The sequence below is a fragment of the Manis javanica genome, chromosome 12 (genome assembly GCF_040802235.1).
Source record: "Manis javanica isolate MJ-LG chromosome 12, MJ_LKY, whole genome shotgun sequence".
NCBI classification, from domain to species: domain Eukaryota; kingdom Metazoa; phylum Chordata; class Mammalia; order Pholidota; family Manidae; genus Manis; species Manis javanica.
In genome coordinates, this window is record NC_133167.1 from 45,404,841 (window position 1) to 45,420,919 (window position 16,079).

The 16,079-nt window shown below is 36.3% G+C and overlaps 1 long non-coding RNA gene across 1 annotated transcript; it reads right to left on the reverse strand.

Annotated features, from left to right (window-relative positions):
* Nucleotides 1–9,064: 9,064 nt before the first annotated feature.
* Nucleotides 9,065–13,713, reverse strand: LOC140845035 (uncharacterized). The gene is made up of 2 exons (XR_012123658.1): nucleotides 13,483–13,713; nucleotides 9,065–10,433 (listed from the first exon to the last, which is right to left on the reverse strand). It is a non-coding gene; the product is annotated as an uncharacterized lncRNA (long non-coding RNA).
* Between the last annotated feature and the right edge of the window lie 2,366 nt (nucleotides 13,714–16,079).

The window sequence follows — 16,079 nt, forward strand, 5'->3', positions numbered from 1 at the left end:
CTGTCTTTTATTGATACTTCTGAGGATTACAGGTAAGTTTAGAAAGTCTTTAATTTAGGCTTGCCTGATGTTTCCTTATAATTTAGGTTATACATTTCTTCTTAGACTGGAGACTTGGACTTCTTGGAAGTGAGATTATTTTGTTCTTATTTTGTTTCATCAGGAGGTGCATAGCTTTGGTTTGTCCACTGAGGATGGATATTCACTTTTATCATTTAAGGTGTTATCTTCAGGCTTCTCCATTAAGTGCCCCATTTTTCTGCTTCTGTGATAGAAAGGATCTGAATAGCTAAAGTGCTCAGCTAAGATACAAAATCAAAATAATTACTTTGTCAAATCCTTTCTTTCAGGTAGGAGGAATGGAGCACATCTTAGAATGCTATGTATTATTTCCCCAATAGTGTTGAGTGTCAAATGGCCTCTCTTTTGATTCCAATTCCTATTTTTGGAACATGCAAATTAGTGAGGTGTTTGCAACAGTTGCACATAGAGTATGAGAAATGGTTTGGTATATTAAACAATTCATATAACCAACATTTGTTAATATGTAGGTCTAAATATAATTATTTCATTGGCAACTAGATGAATAATGAATACAAGAACTGTTAACAGTTTCATTTTTCTTAAAACTTTGATAAGACTCAGATATTTAAAAATTATATTAAGATTTCAGTCATGTGAATTTTTGTTTTAAATTTTAATATTCACTAAAAATTTGTGCTTTGCATTTGTATTTTAATAAATGATTTTGAATGTTCTAGAAAAAACTTCTTGAACACAGAATTTTCAAATGTTTAGACTTAATATAATTAACTTTTTGGACAAAATATTTCAAATTGCATACACACACTTAAAGTAGAACAAAATTATGTGACAATATTGACTACAACATAACTATAAGTTTTGCCAAAATGAAGGCCAGAAAGATCAATTGTATGGAATAAATATATAAATGGTTAAGAGTTATGTATGTATTTAATTTATTATTCATTCAAGCATCACTGACCAATTAACCAAATACCCAATTACGCACAATAAAAATTTAATTGAAATGCCTTGGTATTTTGTCAACTTACAGACATATGAACATATGAATAACATATCTTGCAATTTCATCTTTTTGAACTATTTCTCTAATTAGGGTAAAAAATATTTTATGTAATAATTTGCTAACTTGATTAATAACTTTTAATATTTAGCATGGTCTTCATAATGCCTTGCTGCTTCCTACTTCATTGTAATGCAAGCAGAGCATTTTCTGAATCATCCATTTACCAATTACTTATTGATGACCTACAACATTCCACTACTGGGACTATGGTAGTAAACAAACCAGGTAAACATTCCTGTTTTCTTGGAACTTAGTTCATTTTGGTTATCACACAGGGTAAGGGACATATTCAGGCATGTGACATAGCTTTGCCCATGTAATGGCACACACAGATTCCTCAATTTTCTTCACTGGTATGACAAATTTTGGCTAAATTAACATGTGGATTTTGGTAGGATGAAGTCATAACTGCAGAGATTTATCAGAAGATGTGAAGAAAAGATCTGGGCTTGGGGGATATGTTTAGGAGGCAAAAGGCAGGAAAAAGAATACAGGAAAATGTATATGCAGCCAATAATAGTATCCTCAACATTTAATATGTAGAATTGAAAGAAGAAAGTAAGAGGAAAATAAAAATTTAAATTGAGTTTGTTGCAGGTTAGAGAGGTATTCTAGAAAGTAAGAAGAGTAAGATTGATTAATTGTACCATAACATGTAATAAACGATCTCAAAACCACATCTTCTGTATCCTCTTGGAACACAGTGATAAACAGCTGCTGTCCATTTTGTACACACAGTAAAGCAAGGTTAGTTAGAAGTACTGTACTTGAAAATACAGTTGCATTAACAGCTAAACAATTCAAGAAAGGGTATTTTCATGGCATGACTTTTTTCTGAGTTCTATTAGGATTGTGTCGGATTCATAGTTTAGTGATTCATTCTACAGCTTAGAAAGTGGAGTCCTTGCCAAAAACCAGTCTATACTAGGAATATGTATTTCTACTTATTTGGCAACAGTAATTTTTCTCTCTTTTGCTGTGGATGTCATCAGAATCCAGGTGACATTCATTATACCTGCAGTCAGACTAAACAATGAAAATATAAAGACAATACTTGGTTTTTATTCTCACAAAAATTTCAGTAATGAAATGCATAAATGAAAAGATCAGTCTAGATTTTTCATGTTTATCTTAAAATCAGGGAGTGTACCTTTCACAAAAATGGGTAACAACTGAGTAATGCATTTATTTTAGCATGATATTTCAGGCTCAATTACCTATATGTTACTAAGCCTGGAAATAACATTCCATGCAATGTATTAACATTACTCTGTGGCACATGGGTTAGTGGGCTGTTTTTCCATCTTGGACCTTTCTCCTGACACTTGTTCTGTTCATGCGCTTCGGACAGCATTTAGAACTCAGAGTCAATAAGGACCTACATTTATTTTGCTCTGAAACCATAACTCCAGTCCACTTCACAGACTCACTTCCTCTTTTGAAGTAGTCAATATACAGAAGTTGGGGTAAATTTTTCTCATTTATGTTGTGACATATTGCTATACATGATATTTATATAAATAATGTATCTAATTGCTTCTTTTTCAAAATGTGCATTAATTATATTATACTCTACTTATTCTTTTACAACTTTCTTTTCTTCACACACACAGATGTTTATATATATATATATATACATATATATATTTATATGTGTAGATCTCTGTCTTTTACTTTAGCTATGGTATAGTATTCCATTTATTTAAAATTATGATAAATTTTTTTCTGTTCCTCTACTTAGAGCAGTTAGCTAGATTAGCTTTCTTGTTCTATTTTTTTTTGGTTTCATGAACACAAAAAAGATATGTTAAAGCAGTTTTTTTTTATTTGAAAATTTTTACATTTAAGTTTAGTTGATATATCATATTGTATAAATTTTAGGTGTACAAAATAATGATTCAACATTTATACATATCACAAAATGCTCACCACAATAAGTGTAGTTACCATCTGTCACCATACAAAATTATTATAATATTGTTGGCTATATTCCTTATGCTTTACTTTTCATCCCTGTGATTATTTATTTTAAAACTACAAGTTTTTACCTCTTAATCCCCTTTACCTATTTTGCCTGTCCCTCCCACCCTCCTTGCTCCTGGCAATCAGCAGTTTGTATCTGTGAGTCTGTTTCCATTTTTGTTTGTTCATTTGTTTTGTTTTTCTGATTCCACATATAAGTGAAATCATATAGTGTTTGTCTTGCTTCATTGACTTATTTTACTTAGCATAATACCCTCTATGTCAGTCCATGTGAATGGCAAGATGTTAAACCCTTGTCAGATATATTATTTTACAAATACATTCTCACATTCAGTAGGTTGCCTTTTTGTTCTGTTCATGGTTTCCTTTTCTGTGCAGAAGTTTTCAGTTTAAGGGACTCCTACTTGTTTATTTTTGCTTTTGTTTCCTTTGCCTAGTCAGAAAAAGTTGCTATGACCAATGTCCAAATAATTTATTGCTATGTTTTCTTTTAGGAATTTTCCTCTTATATTTAAGTCTTGAATCCATTTTGAGTTTATTTTTGTGTATTGTGTAAGAAAGTAGTTGAGTTTCATTCTTTTGCATGTAGCTGTCCAGTTTTCCCAAGATCATTTATTAAAGAGACTGTCTTTTCCTTATTGTATATTATTGCCTACTTTGTCCTATATTAATTAACCATATAAGCGTGGGTTTATTTCTGGACTTTCTATTCTATTCCACTAATATACATGTCTGTTTTCATATCAATATCATACTGTTTTGATTACTGTGGCTTTGAAATATAGTTTGAAATCAGGGCATGTGATGACTCCAGATTTGTTCTTCTTTCTCAATTTTGCTTTAGCTACTGATAGTCTTCTGTGATTCCATACAAAACTCAGGATTGTTTGTCCTATTTCTGTGAAAAATGCAACTAGTATTCTGATGGATATTGCATTGAATTTGCAAATTTCTTTGTGTTGTATGGACGTTTTAACAATATCAGTTCTTTGAATCTGTGAACATGGTGTATCTTTCCACCTATTTGTGTTGTCCTCAATTTCTTTTATAAGTGTCTTGTAGTTTTCAGAGTAGAGGTCTTTCACTTCCTTGGTTAAATATTTTCCTGGGTATTTTATTCTTTTGATCCAATTGTAAATGGTATGGTTTTCTTAATTTCTCTTTCTACTAACATGTGATTTGTACAAAGACATATACCAGATTTCTGTATGTTGATTTTGTATCCTGTGACTTTACTGAAATCATGTATTAGTTCTAATTGTTTTTTGGTGGAAAAATTTTAGGCTTTTATATGTATATCATGCCATCAATGATAATAACAATTTGACTACTTCCTTACCAATTTAGATTTTATTTCTTTTTCTTGTTTGATTGGTGTGGCTAGGACTTCCAGTACTATGTTGAATAAAACTAGTAAGAATGGGAATTCTTGTCTTCCTCTGGATCTTAGAGGAAAATGTTTCAGCTTTTCACCATTGCATATGATATTAGCTGTGGGTTTGTCATATATGGTCTTTATTATGTTGAGGTAAATACCCGGTATACCTATTTTGTTGAGAGTTTTTATCATGAATGGATGTTGAATTTGTCAAATGTTTTTTGAGCATCTGTTGAGATGATCATATTCTGGAAATATTACAATTTACCCACAAAGGGGCAGAGAAAGAGCACAATGTTCGTATTCTAAAGTAAATACTCTAAGAAAAGGGAGAGGAAAGGCCTTGTGTAGTTAGGCCAACTGGATTCCGTCAGAGCTGGAAATAAGAGAAAGGTCAGAAAGAAGCCTGTCTACTGTTCAGCTGAAGGAAACTTTAAAGTACTTTTGAGACTGTTCAAGGGAACAGTTAAGACAAGCAAGAGATATTTGAAGGAATGTCTGCTTTTCCCTGAGACCAGCACTGAGATTATAATCTGACTGAAGGCAGTTTACGGAAGGTAATTCTGGAGAGCACCAGTCAGTTAGGACTGGGCAAGGGAGCCAAGAGGACTGGAGGCTAGATAATGGGAAGGTAGTGATCAGGTACTGTGGGTAAAATTGTAATATTTCCAGAATATTTCTCCTGGCTTTAGTCCTCAGGGGTGGAGAGAAGTATGGCTTTAGTGCATCTGCATATCAACAGGTGTTCCTCAGGGATGGAGAGCCATAGTCCATCTACATACCAGTGGGTAATCACCTGGGCGACCGAGGGCTTATCTGAACCTGAGAAGTTAGAGGGATGTTGGCTGGCTTCTCCCGGGGCAGGAAAGAGAAATGGCCCCCAACTGCAGTTTGTAAGCAATAAACAGGTTTTAAACTTTATTTCTCCGTTTGACTGATTTTGGTTTTAGAGGTATTTGGCCCCGGGATTTCCTTTCCCTGGAGTTACAGGTACCATTGAAGGCCCTGGCATTCAAGCTCTAAGAACTTCCTGGGGTTGGTTTGAACATGCCTGAGTTCTCTCTCCTGACAGACAAGGAATTTGAGGTATATATTCATCAAATCCTGTTTGTTGTTCGTTAAGATTTGCTCACAAGAGCGGTAACCCCCTGCTGGTTTATTTGACCTGAATAAGGGCTGAGCAAGTTCTCTGGGCCTGAGGAAACCCTCAGCTGGCCTGGGAAGAGTTTTCAGTAAAGGTCGGGTGAGGCAAAAACAGCTGTTACTGCAAAGACCAAGAGGTGGGAATTAATAAAAGAAATCTTGGAAAAAAAAGTGGACAAGAAAAGCTTTATACCAGACTTGGCCAAAGATTGATTTAATGAATTAGATATTAATACTAAGTTATCACTTATAGCGCAGAGCAGAGAGATAAAAAATTTTTGTAAACACAGTTAAGAACCTAGAGGCTACATAGAGAGGCTGCAACATTTACGTACTAGAATTTTTAGAAGAACAGGGAAGAGACAGTTGTGAAAAGGTAATAGATGAAGAGGTCATTGTAGAGCATTTTCCACAACTGTAGAAAGATATAAATCCTCAGGTTCAAAGTAAACTGGAATCTGCAACTAGATGCATTCTAACTAAACTGCAAACTAAGAGACATAAAGAAACAATCTTAAACAGTGACAGACAAATAAAGACATTTATAAGAGAACATCGGTTAACCTGCCAGTGGACTTCTCAACAGTAATAATAGATGTTAGAAGATGATAAATAACCTCAAACTGCTGAGAGTAAAAATGGTCAAACAAATGTGTTATATCCAATTGACCCTCATCCAAGAGTAAGAACAAAATAGACATTTTTACCCAAGCAGAAATGATATACATATATTAAAAAGTGCCTAAGAACACTGACAAAATATAATAGCACATGTGATATTACATAACTCTAAAAAGACAATGCTAAGTTTGCACATGAAAAAGGAGGCAACTCCTTTTCCCTGCCTTGTGGAGAAAACTCCCCAGCAAAACAACTGAAAAAGCTGAATATAGTGTTTCCAAATATATATTTTTAAAAGCATTGGTGAACTGACAAGTTAGTAAGGCCAAAAGCTAAATGAAGGCAGCAACCCAGAGAGGGAAACGAAGACTCAAGTCAGCTTTCTCCTAGGGGGTGTTCGCCACACTGAATGTACTTATATTTTGATTATTATGGCCTCATAAGAAATGTAAATTACAGATGGGGAATGTAACAGGCTATATCCTCAGTGTAAGAGTTAAGAGTGACGCTTTCCCTCCGCAATCCCCTCACCACCTTCCCAGCCTTTTCTCATGTACACACCCACCCAGTTTACAAGAAATAAAGCCAACAAAATAAAAGAAACAAGAGGGAGGTTAAAGATGGTGGTGTGAGAGGAGAGACAGAGGCTTCCTCCTAAAACTGAATACAATTAAAAAATTTAATTGGCACAACTAATCCTGAGAGAGCAACAGGAAAGAGGACGGCATCAGACTGCACACACCTGGAGAAAAGAGAAGACCTCAGCAAACGGCGTAATGTCCCAGAGCTGTGCCTCTGCGGGACGCAAGCCCCTCCCCCACCCCAGCTCACTGGCGGGAGGAAGACATAAATGGAGCAGGGAGGGAGTGGAAGGCTTGGGACTGCTGAATACCTAGCTCCAGAGATCTGCTCTGGGAGCAGAAACCTACATTTCATGGTGCTTTCATGAGACTCGCATGACTACCGGGTTGGAAAGTTAATACAGGCAGAGTTCCTGGGGAGAATGGGATTCCAGCTGCTTGTGGAAAGCAGGGATCCATATCTGGCTGCTCTGGGACAAAAACTTACACCTGTGTGACCAGCCCACTGGTTCAGGCAGTGGAGACAGGCACAGTAGCCGGGAGGTGGGGAACAGCTCTTTCCTCCCTTGAGGTACCAGTACCACTCCCCTGCGACCCCCAACATTGCTTCAGTGGCTCAGCAGCTCCAGAGTAGAGCTTCTGGACACTAGAGGACGCCATATACAAACATGAAATGCCAAAGGAACCTTGTCCAGAGTAAAATTGTTAATACAATTCCCAAGAAAGATTTAAATGATATGGACTTCATGACTCTTCCTGAAAGGGAGTTCAAAATAAAAATCATCAACTTCCTAATGGAGGTACAGAAAGACATCCAAGAACTCAGGAATGAATTCAGGTCAGAGATCCAATCATTGAAAAGCATGATGGAGGGTATTAAAAGCAGGTTGGATACGGTGGAGGAGACAATAAATGAAATAGAAACTAGAGAAGAGGAATACAAAGAAGCTGAGGCACAGAGAGAAAAAAGGATCTCTAAAAATGAAAGAATATTGAGAGAACTGTGTGACCAATCCAAGTGGAACAACACTCACATTATAGGCATACCAGAAGAAGAAGAAGAGAGAGAAAGGGATAGAAAGTGTCTCTGAGGAGGTCGTTGCTGAAAACTTCCCCAACCTGGGGAAGGAGATAGTCTCTCAGGCCATGGAGATCCACAGATCCCCCTACACAAGGGACCCAATGAAGGCAACAGCAAGACACATAGTAATTAAAATGGGAAAGATCAAGGATAAGGACAGACTGCAAAAAGCAGCCAGAGGCAGAAATAAGATCACATACAAAGGAAAGCCCATCAGACTAACATCAGACTTCTCAGCAGAAACCTTACAGGCCAGAAGGGAGTGGCATGATGTATCAAATGCCATGAAGCAGAAGGGCCTGGAACCAAGATTACTTTATCCAGCAAGACTATCATTTAAATTTGAAGGAGGGATTAAACAATTTCCAGATAAGCAAAAGCTGAGAGAGTTTACCTCTGACAAACCATCCCTGCAGTCTATTTTGCAAGGACTGCTATAGATGGAAGTGTTCCTAGGGTTGGATAGCTGTCACCAGAGGTAGTAAAATCATCGTAAGGAGGGTGGAGCAGCTGATTGTGAGGCAAATGCAAAATTAAATTGACTATCCCCAAAGTCAATCAAGGGATAGGGAAAAAGTACAGAATTTGATACCTAATATATAAAGAATGAAGGAGGAAGAAAAAGGAGGAGAAATAGAAAAGAACCTTTAGATTGTGTTTGTAACAGCATACTGAGTTGTTAGACTCTTAGATAGTAAGGAAAGTAACCTGGAACCTTTGGTAACCACGAATCTAAAGCCTGAAATGGTAATAAGTACATACCTATCGATAATCACCCTAAATGTAAATGGACTGAATGCACCAATCAAAAGACATAGAGTCACTGAATGGATAAAAAAACAATACCCATCTGTATGCTGCTTACAAGAGACTCACCTCAAACCTAAGACATGCAGAAGACTAAAAGTCAAGGGATGGAAAAAGATATTTCATGCAAACAATAGGGAGAAAAAAAGCAGGAGTTGCAGTACTAGTATCAGACAAAATAGACATCAAAACAAAGAAAGTAACAAGAGATAAAGACGGACATTACATAATGACAAAGGGCTCAGTTCAACAAGAGGATATATAACCATTATATGATGCGGACCAGCCGCATCAAATCAAACAGGGTCTGCTGAAGGGGAAAACGCTGGGGCTCAGAAGAAAAAGAAGACAGAAACAACTGGGAGGGTTGACACTCCAATGCGTTGCCAACAAAGTTTTATTAGGGTCCAGAGTATTTATACAGCAAAGAAGGCACACTATTCCAGGAAATAGCATTATCCAATAGACAATCAAGCACAATATTGATGTCATCGGTAGCCGGGCAAAGGTAGGCACAGCAGGGCTCCTCCAGTTCCTCCTGGGATGCGTAAACAGGGTGTTCTTTGTTCTCCATTCCCACCACATCAGCAAGTGGGGGAAGGTGCATAGCCCGGCTCCCAACATCTCCCCCTTTTTTCTTTAATAAAACAACCAGCCTAACTCAGACTGGGTCAAGGTATGTGCCTGTCCTAGGTTGTATGGTTGAAGGAAATCCTTACCCATCATGGGGCTATAGTCTTCTGTTGACCACTCCCTGTCTTAGGTTGGTATTTACAATTCAACCATATCTTACCCGTCATTGGTTACCATACTTGACTTCAGATCTTATTATTTACAAGTGGGGGGGCCATCTGCAATTTCAAATGATGCAGGTCTCTTAAGGCTTGTTGGATGAGTTTCTGCATGCTGTGAAGGACACAAGGCCCTAGTAACAGCAACAAAAGCCATAAAATGCTTAGGGTTAAGAGAGGTGCAACAGCATGCCAGAGACTATTCAGGGGGTCCCTGAACACGTCTTTTATCTGATTTAATATATCAGATGCAGTTTAGGCTGCAAATAAGATATGATTTAAATAGTTCTGTGGTGGCCAGGAATATAACTCCCCCTTTTTTGTTTTTTCCAAATGAGCATTAAGTGTGCCATGGGCACGTTTTACAGTGCTTTGCTTTGTGGATTATATGGTATCTTAGTTTTGTGGGAAATATGCATTATATGGCTGAGATCGAACATGTTGAAAGACAGACATAACTTGAATATATATATAGGTTTTAACAAACTACTAGTTAAATTGCTTACATACATTAACAGAATAGGAATACAGATACATAACAAAGGCAGACTTACAATTACTAGTTATCTCTAATGAAATTTTAAAAACTAGTTAGATAGCTTAGGCATTTGTCAAAACTTATCGACAATATGATGGATATCATCTAATTGATTTTGGGTAGTTTGAGAAAAATCAGACAAATTGAAACAGCACATTCTTGGAAATTGTTCACATCTTACATGCTCTTTTAACAGCAGACAGTCCACAGCAGCGCGATTCTGAAGCACCACAGCTCGCAATTCTCTTAGTTCTTGGTTGAGTTCAGATAATACAGAAGCAGTCAAATTTGTTGTTTTGCTATATGCACAGGCCAGCTTAGATATCTCTTTCTGCATTCTAATGACAAGTCTAGGAACCGGCAGGAGGAATGCAGCTGCAACTGCAATAGTGGCAGGATCTGAAAGTTTCAAGTTTTCATGACAATCAGATGGCAGAGCTCGGAGAAGCCTCTTGCGCTTATATCCAGGATGGTCTATTAAAGCAGGAAGAATGCGTCCCACACCACCAACACTTTGATAGTGTGGAGAGAGGGCTTGATATGTTTTGTTATTACACAAAAATACTCAACCATTTGGAAGTCTATATCCAGAAGACTATTTTACATTGATTGTACAATTACAGTAAGAGGGTACATGAGTACAATTAATACATACACAATCAGTAATTATAGTAGTACTAACAGGTAAATTTAATTGGGCATCAGGAGTAAGCGTCTTAGGGGGAAGAGTGACATTTCTGTAACATAAAACATTCAGTAATAAAGCTTGGCATTATTCTTTTTGACAGTGCTTTCCAGGTACATATATATCAGGTAAATAAGCCAAATTAGTCAAATATTTTCTTTGATGAGGAGAAGAAATTCTACTGATATGTTTCAGGGGCCCTCTGGAAAATATCAGAGTTGATTGAGGTAAAAGTACCTTTTTAAATTTTGGTTTTGGGAAGCTGTCAAAAGTTTTTAAGGCACTTGCCTAAATAGAATTATAGTTATTAAATAACACTTATTATTTAGCTAGAATGATAATAAGAAAGTTTAAAAGCAAATGCAGAAGGTTACATAGTTAACAACACTTAGCTTACAGTCCTTTTAATATTAAGATCTCATTTTCTTAAATACTCAATTGATTGAGACTTTAAACATAAGAAACTTTTAATAAATAGAAAACTTTTTGCAATCTTTCAACATTAAAGGTAGACTAATAAACTCTTGTTCTTTTAACAAACAAAAATTTTAGTCTAGCTATGTACTTGATATCAAGATTTCTGTGCTTTAATTTCACATAGCATGATTATATCAATCTTTTATAAACCTTTTACAACTTTTATATTCAGTGTGTTCTTTCTTTGAACAAACAGCTGTACTTTAGAACAACAAAATAAATTTCTATTCTTTATACTTTCTCTTATTAAAACACACATCTTTAACATACTAAAATATTTTCTTTATTATATCAAGTAGTTTTCATTAGAACTTAAAACTATTTGATACTTTAACTTTCAGAGAACACTGAAAAATATACCATTGTAAACTGTTACACTAGCATTCTTCAGATTGATACATTTATGAACATATTTTATCATTTTTGGAAATGTGCCTTATAGCACAATTTCTCATTAAGTACAAAATATGTCTATATAGCTTAGCAAACTTTAAGAATATTGGTTACCACAAAAATTCTCAAGCTGTTTGCAGATATATACACTGTTATACATTAATACAGTATTATTATTAAAAAGTTTATTTCCTACACTTGTTTACTTATTTTTAGCAACTATGCTAAATTACTTACAAAACTTTTACCAAACATTAGACAAAGTCAAGCTTTTCTTTAAGTATTTTCTTGAAATATTTAACAGGTAACATCAACTTAAATGACTTTAAGTAAACTATGGCAGCTAATAACTATAAGGACATGTCCATTTCAGTTAAGCTTAAATTAGCATTAATGCATAATATTTTTTATTAGATTTTCTGGAAGTTTTAGAATGCCCAATTTTCACAAGCACTTGTCTTTAAATCAATTTTATTAATACTCTCCGGAGGTAGAAAATATTTTTTTGTTACACACTTAGACACACAAACATACAGACCGAGACATAATGACTACAGTTAGCAACACTTTTCATATAAAAACATAAGCACAGACAAACTGACATAAAGATTTGAGTTTCTAATATTCAATGGTCTTCTTTCTTCTTAGTTTATTTGATTAAAAGTACTTCAGTTTTCAAGAATACACTCTAAGGGCAAGCAGTTTACATAACTGGGTTAAGGTTTAGACGGCCCCAGACTAACAGGGCCGATGAAGGCTCTGAACTGATAGGGACTGTGTGTGTCCAGGGGGCTGGAAATGAAATGCAAGTTCAATTCTAGCTCCAGTTATTTAAAGCCAGGCTGTATTGCAGAAGATAAATTTCTTCTATCTCAGGGAGTTTAGTTTAAGACTTCTCAATTCTCAAAGATAATGGTGAACTTAATAAGTAGAATAGATGTTCACTAAAAGAATTTAGAAAACTAGCTCCATATTGTAGTAGTTCATGGAACTTTTGACTATTTTCTTCCCTTGTGGCAAAATATATTTAGCTGCATAACATTATATTGCATACTTCTTTTAGGGAACAAGTCTCTCTAATTAGAGAGTTTGTACTGGGGCCAGGTTTGTGTGCAGAAGATAAGATACTTCTTTTAAGATTTTAGGAATCGAACTGCTCTCTGTTAGTTTTCCTAGTTTTTTCTGCCCGAGCTATAGTCATTCCTCAAGAGGCCCCTGCCTGTCTGATAAATGCAGGGACTGTGTGACTTTTCACTACTAGAGCCCTGATCTGAGTCACAAGCTTGTTTGGCTTCCCTGGGGCTGCTGAGGAGGAAATGCTTAGCTCCAGGATGACTGCCTCTAAGGAAAGCAGTTAATAGAATAGAGCTGTTTACATGTTGATCTGAGGGTTCAGCTTAATTACAGGCTCTATTTACATTACACAGGAGAAAGTAACGCAGGCCTAAGAGGACTGTTTTGAATGGGGAGCAAGGTAAAAAAGCAATCTTTAAGGTCAATGATAGCCATATTCCAGTCTTTTGGAATCATAGCTCGAAAAGGGAGGCCTTATTGTAAAGGTCCCATAGGTTTAAGAATGACATTAATTTGCCTTAAGTCATGTAAGAGTCTCTAATTAAGGTCCACAGGCCAAATGTGTCCACCAGAACCTTTTTTGGAATATGGGTAGAATAATAAGATTGAAGTCCCTTTCCTACTTCATTCCACAATTCTGTGTCTACTGTCCCTTCTTCCGGGAACCAAGGGCACACTTTCTCAATAAAATCTAAAAATCTTTCTGATTGGGGTTTCCCTACTTTTATACCTCTAGCAGCTAACAGCCTTTTTAAGCCCAAAATGTAAAGCTGTCTGCTACCCATTTGTCCCATGTCTGGGCTCCCAGTAAATACTCACTGCATCCACACGACCTCTGAAGCATCACTGTATCTATTCTTGGGGATCCCCATTCTCTTTTCCCGGATAGCAGTCTCTCCAACGTTTCTCTTGTACGTCCTTCAGGTCCCTGTTCGGGCGCCACTTGACACAGACCAGCAGCATCAAATCAAACAGGGTCTGCTGAAGGGGAAAACACTGGGGCTCAGAAGAAAAAGAAGACAGAAAGAACTGGGAGGGTTGACACTCCAATGCATTGCCAACAAAGCTTTATTAGGGTCCAGAGTATTTATACAGCAAAGAAGGCACACTATTCCAGGAAATAGCATTATCCAATAGACAATCAAGCACAGTATTGATGTCAGCAGTAGCAGGGCAAAGGTAGGCACAGCAGGGCTCCTCCAGTTCCTCCTGGGATGCGTAAACAGGATGTCCTTTGTTCTCCATTCCCTCCACATCAGCAAGTGGGGGAAGGGGCATAGCCTGGCTCCCAACAATTATAAATATATATGCACCCAAAACAGGAGCACCAGCATTTGTGAAACAAATACTAACAGAACTAAAGGAGGAAATAGACTGCAAAGCATTCATTTTAGGAGACTTCAACACACCATTCACTCCAAAGGACAGATCCACCAGACAGAAAATAAGTAAGGACACAGAGGCACTGAACAACACACTAGAACAGATGGACCTAATAGACATCTATAGAACTCTACACCCAAAAGCAACAGGATACACATTCTTCTCAAGTGCACATGGAACATTCTCCAGAATAGACCACATACTAGACCACAAAAAGAGCCTCAGTAAATTCAAAAAGATTGAAATCCTACCAACCAACTTTTCAGACCACAAAGGTATAAAACTAGAAATAAATTGTACCAAGAAAGTAAAAAGGCTGACAAACACATGGAGGCTTAACAATGTGCTTCTGAATAGTCAATGGATCAACGACCAAATTTAAATGGAGATCCAGCAGTATATGGAAATAAATGACAACAGCAACACAAACCCCAACTTCTGTGGGACGCAGCGAAAGCAGTCTTAAGAGGAAAGTATATAGCAATCTAGGCATATTTAAAGAAGGAAGAACAAACCCAAATGAATAGTCTAATGTCACAATTATCGAAATTGGAAAAAGAAGAACAAATGAAGCCTAAAGTCAGCAGAAGGAGGGACATAATAAAGATCAGAGAAGAAATAAACAAAATTGAGAAGAATAAAACAATAGAAAAAAATCAATGAAACCAAGAGCTGGTGCTTTGATAAAATAAATGACATAGATAAACCTCTAGCCAGACTTATTAAGAGAAAAAGAGAATCAATACACATCAACAGAATCAGAAATGAGAAAGGAAACATCACAACGGACCCAACAGAAATACAAAGAATTATTAGAGACTACTATGAAAACTTATATGCTAAGAAGCTGGAAAACCTAGAATAAATGGACAAGTTCCTAGAAAAATACAACCTTCCAAGACTGACCAAGGAAGAAACAGAAAATCTAAACAAACCACTTACCAGCAAAGAAATTGAAGTGGTAATCAAAAAACTACCCAAGAAAAAAAACCCCGGGCTAGACGGATTTACCTCAGAAATTTATCAGACATACAGAGAAGATACAATACACATTCTCCTTAAAGTTTTCCGAAAAATAGAAGAGGAGGGAATAAACCCAAGCTCATTCTATGAAGCCAACATCACCCTAATACCAAAACCAGGCAAAGGCCCCACCAAAAAAGAAAATTACAGACCAATATCCCTGATGAACGCAGATGCAAAAATACTCAACAAAATATTAGCAAACCGAATTCAAAAATATATCAAAAGGATCATACACCACAACCAAGTGGGATTCATCCCAGGGATGCAAGGATGGTACAACATTTGAAAATCCATCAACATCGTCCACCACATAAACAAAAAGAAAGACAAAAACCATATGATCATCTCCATAGATGCTGAAAAAGCATTCGACAAAATTCAACATCCATTCATGATAAAAACTCCCAGCAGAGGTGAGGCTTTGAACCTCACCCCTCCGTTATGAGAGAAATCTTCTATATCCGTGGATGTTTTATTGCCCTTGTCTAGCTCGGATTAACACTTAATCTACAGGCACACACCAGATCATCTACATTTGCCCTCTTACAGCACTAAACTATGTTTTCTACCTTTATCTTGAATCTACCTACCACTTCAGCATTTTATTAAAAATAATAATTATAATAATAATAAAGGGAGAAATGTGGGATTCACATATAAATCAGTATAAAAATCAAATGAATATTCATATTTGACCTGATTGTTTATAGTTCATAATGCGTGATCAAAACCGAAAGTTTCTGTGATGAATGCCCTTGTACTGTTCACCATGTAAGATCTTATTCACTATGTAAGAATTTGTTCACCATGTAAGAACTTGTTCGTTATGCTTCAGAAGATTGGAGACTGATGAGAATTAGGCTTGGGGTGCATTAATGATTGTTCATTGAACATTGAGTCCCCTATACAGAATTTTATTGGTGTTAACAATCATTTGATCAATAAATATGAGAGATGCCCTCTCAAAAAAAAAAACAAAACACTTTCAGCAAAATGAGTATAGAGGG